The 16,011-nt window shown below is 43.5% G+C and overlaps 1 protein-coding gene and 1 long non-coding RNA gene across 9 annotated transcripts in view; one reads left to right on the plus strand and one right to left on the minus strand.

The window, feature by feature from the left end:
- Positions 1 to 16,011, minus strand: part of KALRN (kalirin RhoGEF kinase) — a 1,569,312-nt gene that overhangs the window by 1,439,044 nt on the left and 114,257 nt on the right. The gene's annotated exons all lie outside the window — the stretch shown is intronic.
- The window catches only part of LOC146856852 (uncharacterized), a 34,161-nt gene continuing 25,113 nt past the window's right edge, over positions 6,964 to 16,011 (plus strand). Inside the window, exon 1 of the long non-coding RNA XR_014979508.1 lies at positions 6,964 to 7,295. This is a non-coding gene — a long non-coding RNA (uncharacterized LOC146856852). The remainder of the gene's footprint in view (positions 7,296 to 16,011) is intronic.

The following is a 16,011-nucleotide window of genomic DNA, read 5'->3' on the forward strand; positions in this document are numbered from 1 at the left end:
GTGGGGCAAGATGAGACGTAACTTTCACACATGATCTGGACCTGGTTGTAACATGAAGCAGACAAACTATAAAAGAGATCAGTAAAGACTTTGAGTCCTGCTCCATACTGCCAATTGCATTATTGTCTATTGTATACCCAAGAGGTTATGGCTGGTCAACCAATACAAGGCATGGTGGACTACAGTGACGAAGCAGGAGTGGTCAGCTCGCAGTTAGCACTACTAACCGTCAGTACAATCCCGTCACAGCAATGCTGTACATACCGTGGTCAAAGGGTCATGTTTGATTCAAGAAGATCTCCTCTGAATGTGCTCCTTGAAGCCTCACCAAGGAAGGTGGCATCTGGTGGATCATTTCTGGCTTCTATGTGCTCGATTATCCCAGCAGTGAGGGAATCCACCTGCCGATTAAACTACAGTGTCTACAGCAGTATGGGAAATGGTGGCATTAGGTTCTCTGTAAAGTTCCGCGTTCACACATATTTTGAATTAATGCATTGATGAGCACCCATTAAATGCTGCACCTCTTTTCCCATTTGTGTTAATGCCCCGCCATGCCTCCTAGTGTTATTAAAAATAAATCGCCCATGCCAGTTGTGAGCTAGATAAATTGTCGGCTGGAGATTGAGGATTTCCAATAGCAGGTCACCAGTGACTGTACATCATTGCAGGGTACTGGTGCACAGCCTGCTGGATCACGCCTGCTTGCCTTCGTGAACCAAGCAACCATACGTAATGCACAATCCAATAAAGGTGACATAAATCGACGCTAAGTCTCATAGGAAATCATTGTTGTTGTTCACTGAATTTGTGCTCTTTTTAGCTCAATTTGCAGTAAGCAGGGATTTGATGGCAACACGCGATACTTTAATTGTTATCGTCTCAGTTTCTCTATTTCAAGTTGAAACCAATGTTCAGATAGATCAGGGCAGAGGGATTGGTCACAGACAGGGTTAGGTTTTCAGCCCATCATTGCTCCTGTGTGAGAGCATGTGCACTGAGAAGCGTTGGCAGCCTTTGCTGAACAGCAAGATGTGAGGGAGTCAAACTGCTAGAGGAATAAATATAGACACAGCAGAAGTTATGGACACATATTATATTGTGGGGCACTAGGAACGGTGTGAGGGTTTGTAGCTCTCCACGCAATATGGCATTTTTCCAAGCTAGTGTGCCCCTTATGCACCGAAAAAGGCTGTTCTGAGATTTTCTTTTTATAAATTAGGTGTCATCATTTGGTGGCACCCTAAGGTGTCTGCATTTCATCCACCAATGCACTGGCACTGCATGGCACCATCTGATTCCTTCCAATACTTGCTCTAACGATAAGACAACTATCAGGATGGGCATATCGAGGCTGATGAACCCAATTAATTATGCTCGCGGAAAATAAGTAAAGCCATTTATCACCTACCACGAGATATCGAGTAAAACTTAAATTAGCATTTTCTTTTCTTCAATAGACAAAACATCAAAAGGTTTCCATTGTGAGACTGAGGATTCTTAACTCAAATACACCTTTGAGGACATATTAACCCTCTGAGTGCCAAGCAAGCACCACTTCTTGCTGTGAACTGTAACTCGGTATTTTTAGAAGGCCTGAAAAGTTTTCAAACTGCTGCACAAATCTAAGCATTAGCTCTGTACGACAGGGTGGGTACCTGTTAGACTCGCCCCACCCCTTCAATTCACCTGAGGTCCAATTGAATAGTGGGGTGCAACAAGGATATTCCCTCTCCCCTCATTTGTATAACTATATATCCGCCCCCTGGTTCGCTCTCTCAAAAAGATGAAAGTCTGAATTTTTAATTATGCGGATGATATGCTTCTCCTTATCACGACTAATAACACTCCAAATTCCAAGTTGCATTCCCGAGACGCCATGCTGTTCATCCAGCATTGGATGAACCACAATCACCTGAAATTAAACCCTGGAAAACAGATAGTAGTAACAAAAAATAACCTTGACATTTGGAGTCCATCGTTTTGGCCTGAAGAGATGTGCCCCCCCCCCCCCCCCAACACCAAAAAAAAAAGTCAGTAAAAAGTCTTGGCTTCATGATTGATGAGGATCTTTCTCTGAGACCACAAATTGGCTCAGAGACATCTTCCAACTTTGCAGAATGAAGAAGATAAAGAAATTTCTGACTACCGACATCTTGGTCCAAGTTACAACAGCTCTGGTCATGTAAAGAATTGACTACGTAATTCTCTCTACTTGGATCTTCCTAAACACCTTACACAGAGACTCCAGTTAATACAAAATCAGGCTGCTCGACTGATTTATCACCTTCCCAAACGTTGCCTTATCCCTCAAGTGACAAAAGATCTTTATTGGCTCCCAGATGCGCATAGATCCACATTCAAAACATGTTGCACTCTTTTCAAAGCTTTTCACATAAAAAGTCCAGCTTTTATTAAATCTCAGACTCATAAATATCCCCTCTTTAGAGACCTTAGATCCAACCATTTAAACCTTTTTGTGATTCCCAAATTAAGAGAAATAGAACAGGTGGAGTCCAGTTCTAAGTCACTGCCCCTCCTGTCTGGAACGCCATGCCTTTGGAATTCCGGACCACCTCAAATTAAGGGTAGTTTAGACAGATGCTTTACACTTGACTCTTTAAGCATGCTTATTAACAAGTTTCCTGAGTCATGTTGGAAAGTTACCTAGCGATAAGAGACCTTCTGGTGTAAGTGGGCTTTACAAGCTATAGAAACATAACATAACCTGACCAACACCCAGTTAAAATAGGATACAGAGGTCATTTGCATCGGATCTCCTGCCAAGCTCGACTTGTCAAAGCCACAGTCTGCAGAGCCCTACCACAAACGTGGTAAGACAAGGGTAGTGCTCACACGGAATGTACAAAGCATGTAGCAAAACTACCACACACAAATCGTATCCAAAGTTAACGCCAAATTGCCTTGGACAAAGCTGTGAGAAGATGAATCTGTCACATAAACATGACCGTTAAAGAGCCTACCTATGGAATTGACAATGGATCAAATTCAGATGATAATCAGATATTTGTCGGCAGTGAATTTCACTATCAATCATTAGGTTAAATCAAGAAGAGGACCAACTGTGATGAAGCTACTGAGCTTACAGATTTTTGGACAGAACTGTTTAACTTCTCCTTAGTCAATCCTTAAGTTAGCACCGAAATTAGAAACTTGGAGTCTTCTAAGATCTCTCTTATTATATCCAGAGTTTTTCAAATGATTAATAATTTTTGGAAAAAAAAAAATAAACTCTGGAGATTAACAATGTAGTGAGATGCTTGTAGAGACATTAAAAAAAAAGTAATTCAGATACTTGTTCTGGAATACTGCATTGTATGGAGCTACCGGCAAGTAATGTTGGAATGAAGGAAGGCTAGAAAAAATGATCATGACAAACGCAAGTCAGTAGCAATTAAAAGAAGTAAGATAAAATACCATCACCTATGCAAGATGTGTAAGACGAATGCCAAGATCCCAATAATTCAGATAGTGATCAATTAAATAGATAAATTAAGTTAATATCCTAAAGAAGAATGTTCCTTGAATCCTAAAATGTTGTGAAGAATTCCAAGAACTTATAATGAAAGTGAAGACCGCAAGACTCAGGAGTGTTGATTAATTATTTACTTTTGATTTGCATATTTAGTCTCTAATTCTGTGGTGACGGCTTTCAACATTATGCACAAATCAATGCTTAACTATGCTACGGTAAACCTACACCTCTTCCTAAAGCGTCATAGCATGTAGCTCTTTCCTGTCTTCCCAAGCACAAAATATATGGCCCTAATGACAACAAAAATATCCTTGCAATGAGGTGGCCCAATTACAGACCAATTAATCTTTTTAAATTATCAGTTAAAAAAACTGCATTTCCTACAGCAAGGAGATCTGAAGATCCTCCCCTAACGAAGAGGTACTTCCACTGCAGGGATTTCGGACACTAATTTCACTACACGGCACTGTACTACAGTCGCACTTGACTTTGAGATATTTCAATCGTTTTCATTCGCTTCTTGGATTGATGTGCCAGGAACCCACATAGACACAATGTCATTTGCAAAGTGTCCCTTGAAGTGCTGGTTTAAATGGAAAAATTCCCACAAGCCTTTCTGCCCCCAAGTGAGAAATGACAGAATGACTTATCTGTGATTTCACCAGCTCTGCCAGCACTCATTTCAAAAGGTACAGCACCTATGATGGATAAAAGGAGAAAGAACTAAAACAGGTAATGCCGGAATCCAAGGACAAAGGGAAGCTGCCCTCAAGGAAGGACACAGGTACAAGCAAAACATACGGGATGTGAAATGCTAGTTTGCGCCAGTACCTAAATGTTAAACTGATGGACCCGATAGGTCAACTTTCAAGCGCTCTCTAATAAGCATATACGTGACACACCAGACCATGGAAGAGGAACAAAGATAACCTCACCAATGAAAAAAGTTGACTTCTTATGAAGAGTGCTTACAGAAAGGCTATCGGGTCAGCATCCTCTACAGTGACCAAAAACAGCATCCTCTACAGTGACCAAAAACAGCATCCTCTACAGTGACCAAAATCAGCATCATCTATAGTGACCAAAACCAGCATTCTCTTCAGTGATCAAAATCACTGTGTCCTCTTCGCTTTCTCTACTGCTCCCTGCCTTTAATATAAGCCCAGGAAACACAGACTAAGTAACTGTAGACCCTGCATAGATGAGCCCCACTCATCAGAGTACCAACATTTGGCCCAATATGTTAGTCCATCTTAAGTGACATTTTAGCTACCAGTCACTAAATTTGCAGCAGCCCTATTATTTCACAGTACCACCCCGCTCTCTCTTCTTTACATCTTGCCTTTTAATTTAAAGTTGATGCCACTTCCCGCCTCATTTTTTTGTAAGACGCTGCATGTCCTTTTGCGAGCATGCCATGAAACTTTGGTACTATAGCCACAACCATTACTGTTGTTGATTTTCTGCATGGGTTTCGTATGGGGAAGCAAAAATCTTATAAAATGCCCACAGGATATTTGAACACTGCATGCCAAAGGGTATGAAACCTTAGGACAGGGCGCATATTGAATGCTTAGTCAGTCACTGTTTTCAAATCCCTCTAACTTATCACTATTTTCATACTTCTTTCCTTCACAAATGTTTGATAGGTCTTCTCTAGACTCTTCTTGGCAGGGATTTCCCCCACTATTAATGAAGCACTTTTGAGGAAACCAACTCCTCTGGAGGGGCAAAGCAAGATGAAGTGAGAGAGGATCGGATCCCTAATATAAGCCACAAGTTAAAATCAAAACGCCTGCTGTGTTATTTGAAGAGAGCTCTCACAATTCAAGCTTATGATTAAAATTAAAAGTAAAAAATGTGATGCAAAAAATAATATTTATGTATTTATCTATTATGGACTCTAAAACAGAAGGTCTTTCTGAATCTTAGTAATGTCCAACTACAAGCGGCATGCCTTCAGTGGTGGAGTGAGACTAAGCCCTACCATTGTTACACACAAAATCAGGTTCCATCAGATGCGACCTCAGGCATACAAGTTATCCTTGGAAAATGTTGATGTGCTATAGGTGGAAAACTCACCAAACACACAAGTGATGCCTCGCTTGCTCTAATCTGACAGTCAAGCTCACGTGGCATGGCCTCTCTAACCACACACGCAAGTGATCCCACTCGCGTTTCCCTGGTGTCTTCGTTGGACATAGCACCCATAAATGGGACATCTGCAGAAAGTCACAAAGACTGATGAAAGGGAGGGCAGAAAAACAGGATCTGGAGATTCATCTTGGCATCGTGGCACCTCCAGCCTAATTACCTTAAAGGGGTAGGCATAGGAAGGGGAATGGCTTTGTGAATGTGGCGCATGCATAACCTCATCTCCCACAGTGTTAGTTAACACGGTGCGGGTAGAGTGGACGGGCCAGGTTGGTCAAGGATGCTAAGACAGCAATTCAACCTCGTATCTCCATCCATCAGCCGCCCCCATCTCCTCCACCAAATACAGACAGTCTTTTGGGGGGAGGTGAGAACAGTAAAGTTACAGTTTTATGTATACTGAGTTACATTAATAACGTGGGAAAAATATCTAACTAAACAAAGGATTTGGTCCATCCCATTTATAAATAGCCAAATGTTTGAAAACAAAAACACCTTGGCACTATTTGTAGATATCAACATGACAGCAATGAGTGGGGGGCGAGCCTCTGCACCACTCATCAGCTGCCATCCCACCAGGATGGTCCAGATGTTGAGCAGCACTGTACGCTTGTAGAGATTCGTCGTAACAAGCTGATCACACGGGTCACTACCTGCACGCTGTGGCTTAGTGACGCCGCTCCTAAATACCAATATTTCCATCCTACACAGTTCACTGGCAAAAGCAGAACAAGACTTTATGGGAAAGATAACACTTTCGATAGTCCTGTTCTTCTTTCTTGTATCCATGGCTTATCCCCCATATCCCCGCAAATAAATAAATCACATAAATAAGGATATTTTTAAGGCTAGCGTTTTTTTGTTTCACTTGCAAATTTTAGCAAACATTCCTTAAGAACTATCACAAGAGTAGTCGGGCACCTCCACGCAGTTTAGGCCTGGAACTAGACCTCGGCGCCAAAATAAAAGTAGCCCCCATTAGCGATTCAAACAACTAAAAAGGTGGCCCATGTTTGCAAATTAGGGCAGTTTTGAACATGTTCAGACAGATCTACCAGTGTTTTGAAAGGTATGGGAGACTGCATGCACACGTGCTTGCTTAAGGCTATGCTTGTGGTGATATCAGGGAAGTCAAAAGTAAAACAGTCCACCAGACCATGAAGCAAGGGCCATAAACAGCCAAAAAACAGCCCACACCCTGACCTGTCAAACCAGCCCTTCAGGAATTGCCAGACTGCCCTACAGGCCAGCCCGACCCTGCCCCAAGGGCAATGAGCGAGGAGACGGGGAATGATCTCCGAGGACTAGTGCAACAAGATGGCAGGCTGCTGGGTCTACCAGGGCCGGATGTGAGAGCCAGGGTGTAGTGCCAGACTGCACCTGAACTGGTGTCTGGACCTCCTGGGCTGATGATAAACAGGCCTGTAATATCAGCCTGGAGTGGACTGAGGTGCTATGGACAACCATTGGCTTTAAGAGAGAGGCTGGGAGGAGATCCTTGGAGAGTCAGCTGATTACAGCTTGTGAACATGCGAGGCGTGGACAGTGGCCATCAGCGGGGAGACGAGCAGGGGATACAAAGCAGGATTTCTTCCATCCATACGTTAATGGCCAGCAGGCTTCTGAAGTGAGTGAACCTACAGAGGTGAGTGAATTAGCCCTAGGTAAGACAGAGATAATGGGAGCCTTATAACAATTATTAAAGCATGCACTGACAAACCCAAGAGGTACCCCTTACTAGAGCTATAGGCTTTGGCAATATTTTGTAGACAGGTTTACAGCAGATTGACTGCTGCTCAGCATGGATAAAACTAATTTTAGAAAACGTGATATGACGCAGCAGGACACAGCTCAGACAATCTATAGGATTGCAAAGAGGCTATACTTCCGGGGAGGCGCAAACACAAGAAGAGGAAAACATGTCATAGAAAATCAAGCCAATGAGTGACAATAAAGCAACAAATAGTAAGCAATGGGTGAGCTGTAAGCTCACAATAGGTCTATCACAACTGTGCGCTTTTTGATAGGCGTTACCTAAAAAATAAATAAACCAACAACTGCCCCTCCAAAGAAAGCTGTCCACCATCAAATACCTGCACTGGCTGTACATCCAGAAGCGTGTCGGCCACGCCTGCACCTCATTAGTTCCTGGATTGTACAGCTGGAAGAACCATGTTGTCTCGAGAGCCCCTACATGGAAAGGACCAATGAACTTGGCTGCAGCAAAATCACCATATGGTTAGAAATCAACTGAAAACAAACAGAGAGGTTTAGGTGTCTTCCTATGCTACCCCTGTCCAAAACTCAAATAACCAATGGAGAAATATTATAAATAGCGTTGCGGCAAATGTACAAGCCTATCTATATTAAGAAGTGGTGGTACCAGTCTCACACAACCTGCGAAGCAGCTTTGGGGTCACAGTTAGACATTTTGAATTTATATTACTTCTAGCGCTACTCTGGTGCACAACGGTTGACACTTCCGCTAATTTTATCCTGAGCAGTTTCGGTAGAACAATTTTCTCAAAAGTACTCCAGAGCCAGTTTCCTCATAGTCAAGAAGAGGGCTGCTGTAAGTCCACGGCAGGAGTCTGCTGTATGATGCCACCACAAAGTCCCAAAAGAAGATGTTAGATTGCAACAAGGAGCTTCTGCAAAAAGCGATGCAGGTTTGAACAAGAGGTGGCCAAAAGGGTGAAATGACATTAGGGGTTGGGACTCTGGAAATTCTTGCACAGAAGGCCCTTCTGGCATGAACGGAAATAAATAAAATAAAGGGTCAGCACAGCTCCTGTGTTAGTGTCTTATCTTTGCTTAAGTTATCGAGGGTGTTAATACCCAGGTGCCGACTTGGAAAGCTAATGCTAGGAATTCAAAATTTTCCTTGCTAAAACAAGATGTGGACTGGCACAGTTGTGGTTGAGAGAACTGTGAACCACAGTGGAGTGATTCTGACTGTACAAATTAACTTTAGACCCTGGGCATTCTATTTCAAGACAGATCCGCCTCTGTAGTAGTATTAATTACAAAATAATTGTTTCGGGAAACAAATACTGTTTTTTAATGTTGTTTGTGTTTAAACGGTTTTTAAAACCTATGTCTCTTGAATACTAGTGGTATGAAGTGATCTTGTCGAGGATTTGTGGGGGCTGGGAGAGAGCGGCCGTCTTTACTGTACTGATGGCAGGATGAGCAACGCTTTGTGGAAGGATTCGGGTCCTTATAATTTAGATGAATTCTATAGAGAAAAAATGATGCCTGCTTTTATGGGATAAAAACATTTTTGTGTCGAATATAGAGGCTGTTGCTTACTTTCCAAAAGCAGGATCTTGAAAAATATACAAGCACAACTCACAGTGTACCGGTCCTAAAACAGTGCTGACCTCCATTCCAGCTCCTGAAACAACACATTGGGGATCAGTAGAAGCTCAACACCGAGAGCCCCATCTTAAAGTTGCACTGCTCGAGGAAAATCCTGGAAAGCCAGGGAGCAAATCAGCACAACAATAACACCCAGAACCCAACAATCTCCTCCATGACTGTACCTGGGCTACAGTCCATCAAGAAAAACGGAAACACTGGTGACAGACCTGCTTGCAGAACTCCCCAGCATCCTTAATGAGAATGACCCCGCAGTCCAATCAACGGGGTAAGCCAGCTGCAGTAATGGGCCGCCACCGCTTTTTCCACTTTAGAATGGATCAAATCCCCCTCTCAAATAGCAGTCAATAATCATGTAGACATATGACGAGCCAAATGACCTCTATCGATAGTGAATTTATACTTTGGACAAATAGCCAAGGCAGCTGAGAATGGCGCACGGAGTCCCGGGTCTATGTGCATAGTATCTGATTTACCTTTAACTAGAGGAAGAATTTGTCTTTAGCTAGAGGATTGACTTTGGCACCAATTTGTTACGAGTGACGGAAAGGGCCATGGGTCACATACTTTTCTGAATAAAATAAGGTTTACTTTTGTCTGATGTCAATGACAGCTGGGTGTTAATTGACTGGGGGAGGGCGGATTAATATCAAACCCTCGATTCGACCCTTGAGGCCTGGGAAGACTTTCCAATGCAAAAAATGAAAAATGTGGTTTCACGTTTGATGGTGAAAGGTATGTGTCCATTAACCATGAGACTAATATGGAAGTTAAAGAGAATATTTGACAAGTGGCACGCTAAGGAGGTTCCTGCCACTGCAGTGAGCTAGCTCAAGTTTGAGACCTACCAGAATTAGACTACCGTCTGTGCTCACTTAGATAGGGAACCGGCTGGATTCAGTGTGTTTAGAAGTCTGGCGCACCGTCCTGTAGGGTTGGCGAATGCTCATTTTCTTTCCAGTGCAGCCCAGCACTAAGTGAACTTACAATCACCAATTTCTACAGTCAGTGTAATGTGTCCTTGATTGGTTGGAGGTCAAATGGATGGACACCCAGCTCCCATATTCAACAGGCAAAGATGCATTCATATGTCACTTCCCAAGCTGCCCTGCGACAGGGTGGGATTTGAAAGAGTTTGTAACTAAAGGGCAGTAGGCCCAGTTGTACTTTGCTAGAATTGTATGTTTGTCTATGGGACTGTAATTATTCTAGTAACCAATTACATTGCACACAGGACAAAGTGACCTATTTAAGAATGTAACCTACCATTCTGAACCTCATTCATCACCCTTCATAACGAAACCATATCTTGAAACCTATGATATACTGGCCACATACATAAAATATAAATCTATAACCTACGTGCCATTATCTGCAGCACACACATTAATACAACGAGCTATTTAATTATTCAAACCTTTGACCAGGTATTACTTTTGCTAACTGGTTAATCTCCTGAACTATAGAACAGATCTATAGGCACATGCAGTGACACCGTGTCTTTCACTAGTGGCTCTGCTCACACAGTCTCTTGGTGAGGTGCCGCTATCACTTAGTGAGTTGGAAACCGCTGCACAGTGAGGGTTTTCAGCTTGAGTTTGGAGGCTGGGAACTGCGGATGTTCACTTAAGGAAAAGGCGTTGCAAACTCACCAGGACATCAGTGGCAGCCTCTGAAGTTTGTATTTGTGTTTTTTTCGGTGAGGGATGAGGTTAGCGATTGGCTTAAAGCCCCGTGCTCGCTCCATGACACCATCCCTTTAAGTCACCACCTCCCCTCACACAGTGAGGGTCGTCGCAAGTTAGCAGCTCTGATATCACCAGTTTTAACATACCATGTAGCATTGATCGCTGCTGCAAGTTCCTTAAACTGCCTAGGGTATCTTAAAATGGAGTCAGTGACCAATACCTTACTGACAGTTCTTCCATGTTGCCAATTCCTTCGTGCGTAGAGTTTTGGGGGGAAAAAAGAATTGAATAGGATGACTCACTGACCCTGCTCCTCTTGGACTCTACCCTTTTAGGACTCCAATCCATTTCATCCACCGCCCACACTCGATTTGCAGATTCCCTTAGTAAATTTCTTCCACTTCCAGCTCTATCTACTTTATCGTTATACACGTACCAAAAGACAGATACTGTAACATCATATGCGTATTTCCACCCAAGACACAAATCCCACATCTAAAGGAGATACAAACCAAAGCTCACAACTTCCTAAAGTCCCTATAGTCTATTTCACTGGAACAGCGATACAATTCAAGATTCTGTGGCCCTTGCACATACCTGCTGTGCTATAGCAAGGCAGTATTCAATAAAGTGAGCAGGAGACAAACTGGGCGGCTAGGGGGTGGAGGTGACTTGCAGCACAAAGTCCTTTTAGGAACAAAACCGAACAGCTCCAGAAAAGACAATCACTCAACTAAATGTTCAGAAAAGGCATGTAAAGCCCTCTTCACAGACAGGCGTTTGGTGACGACCAAATGACTACCAAATCTTTGTTGGCTCACCACTCCCGCAAAGAACACTGGCCATGAATCCCAACTTACTCCAGTTTTAGAATTTAAGATGGCTCTTATGCGTTACCCGTGAGAGTGACTTCCCAACTTAAGTGAAACAAAGCAACCACTAAACTCGCCCATTCACTCAGTGATGTGAACATCGAGTCCGCTCCATTGATGGTTTGAAATCATCCAGCGAACACATCATACCTGGCAATTACACCCCTTAAAAAAACTGAGGACAGTTGATTGGAGACTCGTCTATATAACATACAACTACCAGATACATGAACAAAATTGCTGCCAGTGCCCATTTTACAACAGGCCTGGCCTGGCCGTTCCACCACTCTGGCACTTTCCACATGGGCTGCTAGCTAAGCAGCTGCTTTCAGAACAAGGTGGGCAGTCACGGTCCAATTGCATCCCACCGATCCCTTTATAATCAAGGACTCCTGCAATGGTGAGGCTGGTTTAATCATTTTTGCCAGAGCTGATTTTGGTTCCCAATTAGGCCCTGCTTTACACTACCCTGTACATTAATGGGCTGTTTTTCTTGTAAACAGCGTCTAAACAGGCTGTAGTCAGACAACAGACTTTTGAAAGAGGCAATCAGCATGATAGGACAGCAGTATGCAAGGTGGATGTATTTTCGGTGGAATGCCACCCAGCTCTGATTTGCTGATGGAGACAATGAGATTATAGAAATAGTACAAATCTCAGAATGCAAGGAAATAACCTGGACTAGACCGCCTACTCGCACACGGATGCGGGAATATTGAGAGCCATGGCCCACACGACAAGTTACCAGATTCACTCACAGATGTTTGTTACGGTTTACTTGCCCTTGAAAAATCATCAGACTTTTAGGTCTCGCCTATTCCCTGGGACCTCTGACCGTTCATCATTTCTGAACTGAAACTCCCCTCAAGCTTGAAAGCCCAAGATACTAAATGGACGCGGCTTCCTGTGGACCTTCTTCTGGCTCCCGGACCAGGTGTAGGGAGCAGAGCTTAGGATGCGGTGCATTCCACCAAGAAAGAGGATAAATCACAGCTCGGGGAGTTCCTTTTTCTCACCAGTGCAAAGTGGAGAGGAAGCAATCGTTTCCCCAAACGCCCAGGATGAAGCAGGAGTTAATGTCAAAATTGATGTTCACCCATTTCATTGGAGGACTCAGAGTGACTCCATGCTTGGAAATTTTATGCCACGTTCGCTAATCAGCCAAAACAAGGCGAGAGACGTGTCCCCCGATGATGACCAGGGCTCTGCTACTTGAATGGACTCCTAGATCACAGGACAGGCCACTGTAAATGTGATGTCCCCCTGGAGAGTTATTCTGTTACCCAGAAGGCAACATCGTGCAGCCCCTTGGTCCACTGAGCTGAGCCCAATTCAGCAATCCTTCATGTAAGCAAATGTTGGCACTCATACTTTACCTGACCATGTTGGACTGGCACCTGCTGACTACCAAGGCTTGTTAGTTCTGTCATACATGTATATATCTTTTTTTCTTCCCATAAATGTATGTTGGGGGGGATGTTGTCTCAATTAGTATTTTTTGCGTTTAAAAATAAAAAACCAATAAAAATAGTTCGAGTTTGGTCAGCCCCAGTTATAAAATGAAAACAAATGTGTTCATGTAACATACCCGGCCTGTTTACAGACCTACTTTACTAACACCCCTGCCTGTCCCTTTGTCCTTTGACAAAATACTGTAGACAGTCTTGCATTACTAACAGCTGTATTTCACTAAACACACCAAGCTTATGTGCAAAAGTATGTTATTAACACGTGCATGTCTTTTAACATAACAAGCCTGTGTACAGCCTTGAGTTACTAACAACGGTGCCACAGTATGTCAGCTCATAGTGCAGTTGTATGTACAAGCAGTGTTGCCTGCCAACCCTACGGTTACACTTCATCACCCACGCCTCGAAGTCTTGTAATAACTGGTGTTACGATTACAAGTCAATACAACTAGTTTTATCGACTTTGAGAGGATGAAAGTCAAGGCGGAGATTCTGGACTCGAATCTCTGACTTTTAAATTGCACACAGATTTTCCGAGCGGAAGCATGACCTCACTAGTGCGTAGAAAATCAATTAGAACAGCAGGGAAACACGCAAATGTGGGGGACTGACATGTGCACACAGTAAAGCCTTGAGAGGAAAAGCAGGAGGACGTAATAAATATAAAATCAACTTGGCCCTTGCAGATGGTCTTGAAACAGCTGCCAAGCGCTTGCTAAAAACCACTGGCATAAAACTCAGCTAAAATTGCTTGCAGATTAGGGAGAGAAGAACGCCTGACCTTACAAAGGAGTCTTAATTCTCCATGGGGGCTTCTAAAAATACCACTACCTCTCTCACTGATTTAGGAGCTAGACACACACTGGCCTACGTTGGCTTCCTCTCCCTGGAACTAGACATCCTGAACCTGCTCTGCTCCTGCGGACATTGCCAGAGAGGCTGATGTACAGGGGGCTGCATTTTCTAAATGAGATAAGAAATACGTAATTCTGTTTAAGAGTCCCAAAAATTAACGATTTGAGCTGCATTATAAAATTACATTTTTAATTCATAGTAAATGTCGAGAACGACATGAAAGCGGTCGACGAAATCCGCAAAATTTCACTATACCTTAGAGGTGTGTCGAGTTTCAAGAAATGTAAAAGTATAGGAAAAAATGTAACTTCTCATTTTATGACGAGGTGTTTGTTAAAAAATAATTTTTCGATTAAACATTCGGTTGATGCGTTTTCTCCAAGTTTCCCGGAAGTTGTCTATCGTGGACGACATTACAGTTTGAATTTCTTTAAAAGCTGTATTCGGAATTACCCACTAACATTAGATTTGTGATGGGGTGTACATTTGTTCTAAAATACAGTGGATCTCAAGCCGCAAATCAGACTTTTTCTGTGGGCCAGATGCATCAAGTTCTTGCATGTCAAGAGTAGCTCATGCAATACTTTGGTTTTTTCCATTCGGATTCTTGTAGTCTTTTATGTAGAACAGAAAAATAAATAGAAGCAGCACAATAGAAAAACCTGCCAAGACTGAAAGAACTGCTGGTTTAAATGCCCAAATGACAATGGTTTGCAGCAGAAAGGACTGGTCTAGAATAAAGTGTCCCTGAGCCACCAGGGCACCTGGCAAACCACTGTAAGGAACACTGGTGCAAAGTGTTTAAGGGAAACAAACCAAAACTACTACTGCCAGAGATAGCGGATTTGTTAATTGAAAGTACAGAACTTAAAACATAGTGTCTTGGTGACATGTAGCTATTTTACTAATATTGTATTAATTTAAAGCAATCTATGTCATGAGCATAGTGCTCAATTTGTTACCAAAAAATAAGCGCTGGGGTGAAGATTTTTCTTAGGAGCCCCGTGCTGCCGAGCTTTACGAATACCAAGGCTGCTTAGTTATGATTCCACCTCAAGCCTTCTTCTTCCACCCCTTACATGCCATATCTGGGAAACGGCCATTACAACGCAGCTGTTACCACGCATAGCCTTTACTACGCATGCGTTGCAACACATGCACCATTACCACACAAGACCGTAACCAAGCATTTCTTTTACAACGCATATGCCTTTACCACGCATGTCATAACCACAAATGTAAAGGTATGTATGGTAAAGGTATATGTGTGGTACTGGTGGCAAGGGCATGTGTGTGGTAATGGTGGTGAAGGCTATCAGCGTTGTATGAGGAAATGGAGAGAGCCTTCCCCTTCCTTGTTGAGACCTGCCTCAGAGGAGCTGCCTCTTCGTCGCCATGTAGAGGTAAGGAGGATAGGGCCTGGGTTGGTGGGGCTACGGTTTTAGGGCTTTGTTTTTTTTGTTTTTTTTAAGGACTGGGGGCCAAGGGGAGGTTGCGCCTGGGTCAGGTTTTAGGCTTAAGGGCAATGGCATGGTATTTTTAAAGAGGGATGGGGTCCAGGGTGGGGGGGTCGCGCTGGGGTCCGCTTTTAAGGCTCAGGGGAGGGATATTTTTTACAAGGGCTGGGGGCAGAGGCGGCTACCAAGTACGGAGGGTGGGAGGTCAGGTGACAAAATAAATAAAACAGACTTACCTTCCGACGCCCTCTTTCAGTCTTCTGGTAGGCTCCAATGCAGGACCCAGCAGCAAACTCCCCTAACCAATCCTGGAGCTGCTCTCACCAGCATGAGAGCAGCGCCAAGACTGGTAGGAGCCGCCTCACTCAGCCCTCCTAAGAGCACTGGAGGCCTGCGCTTTCTCTAACCTAGCGGACTAAGACAGCTAGGTTAGAGAAGTTTAAACTGCGCATGTCTGGCTGGCCATTGCAAGATGGTCGGCCAAAGAGACATGAGCATTTTAAAGCACACAGCTCCCTGCTGCTGCTACTCCGCACGGCAGCACTGGCACCACCCCGTCCTGTCACTCAGTTCAGGACCGGTCAGTTGCTGAAAAAAAAACCTGTAATAAATAAAAACTTTAGTACGGTTTTATTTTTC

The sequence above is a fragment of the Triturus cristatus genome, chromosome 3_2, assembly GCF_964204655.1.
Source record: "Triturus cristatus chromosome 3_2, aTriCri1.1, whole genome shotgun sequence".
Classification (NCBI taxonomy): Eukaryota; Metazoa; Chordata; class Amphibia; order Caudata; family Salamandridae; genus Triturus; species Triturus cristatus.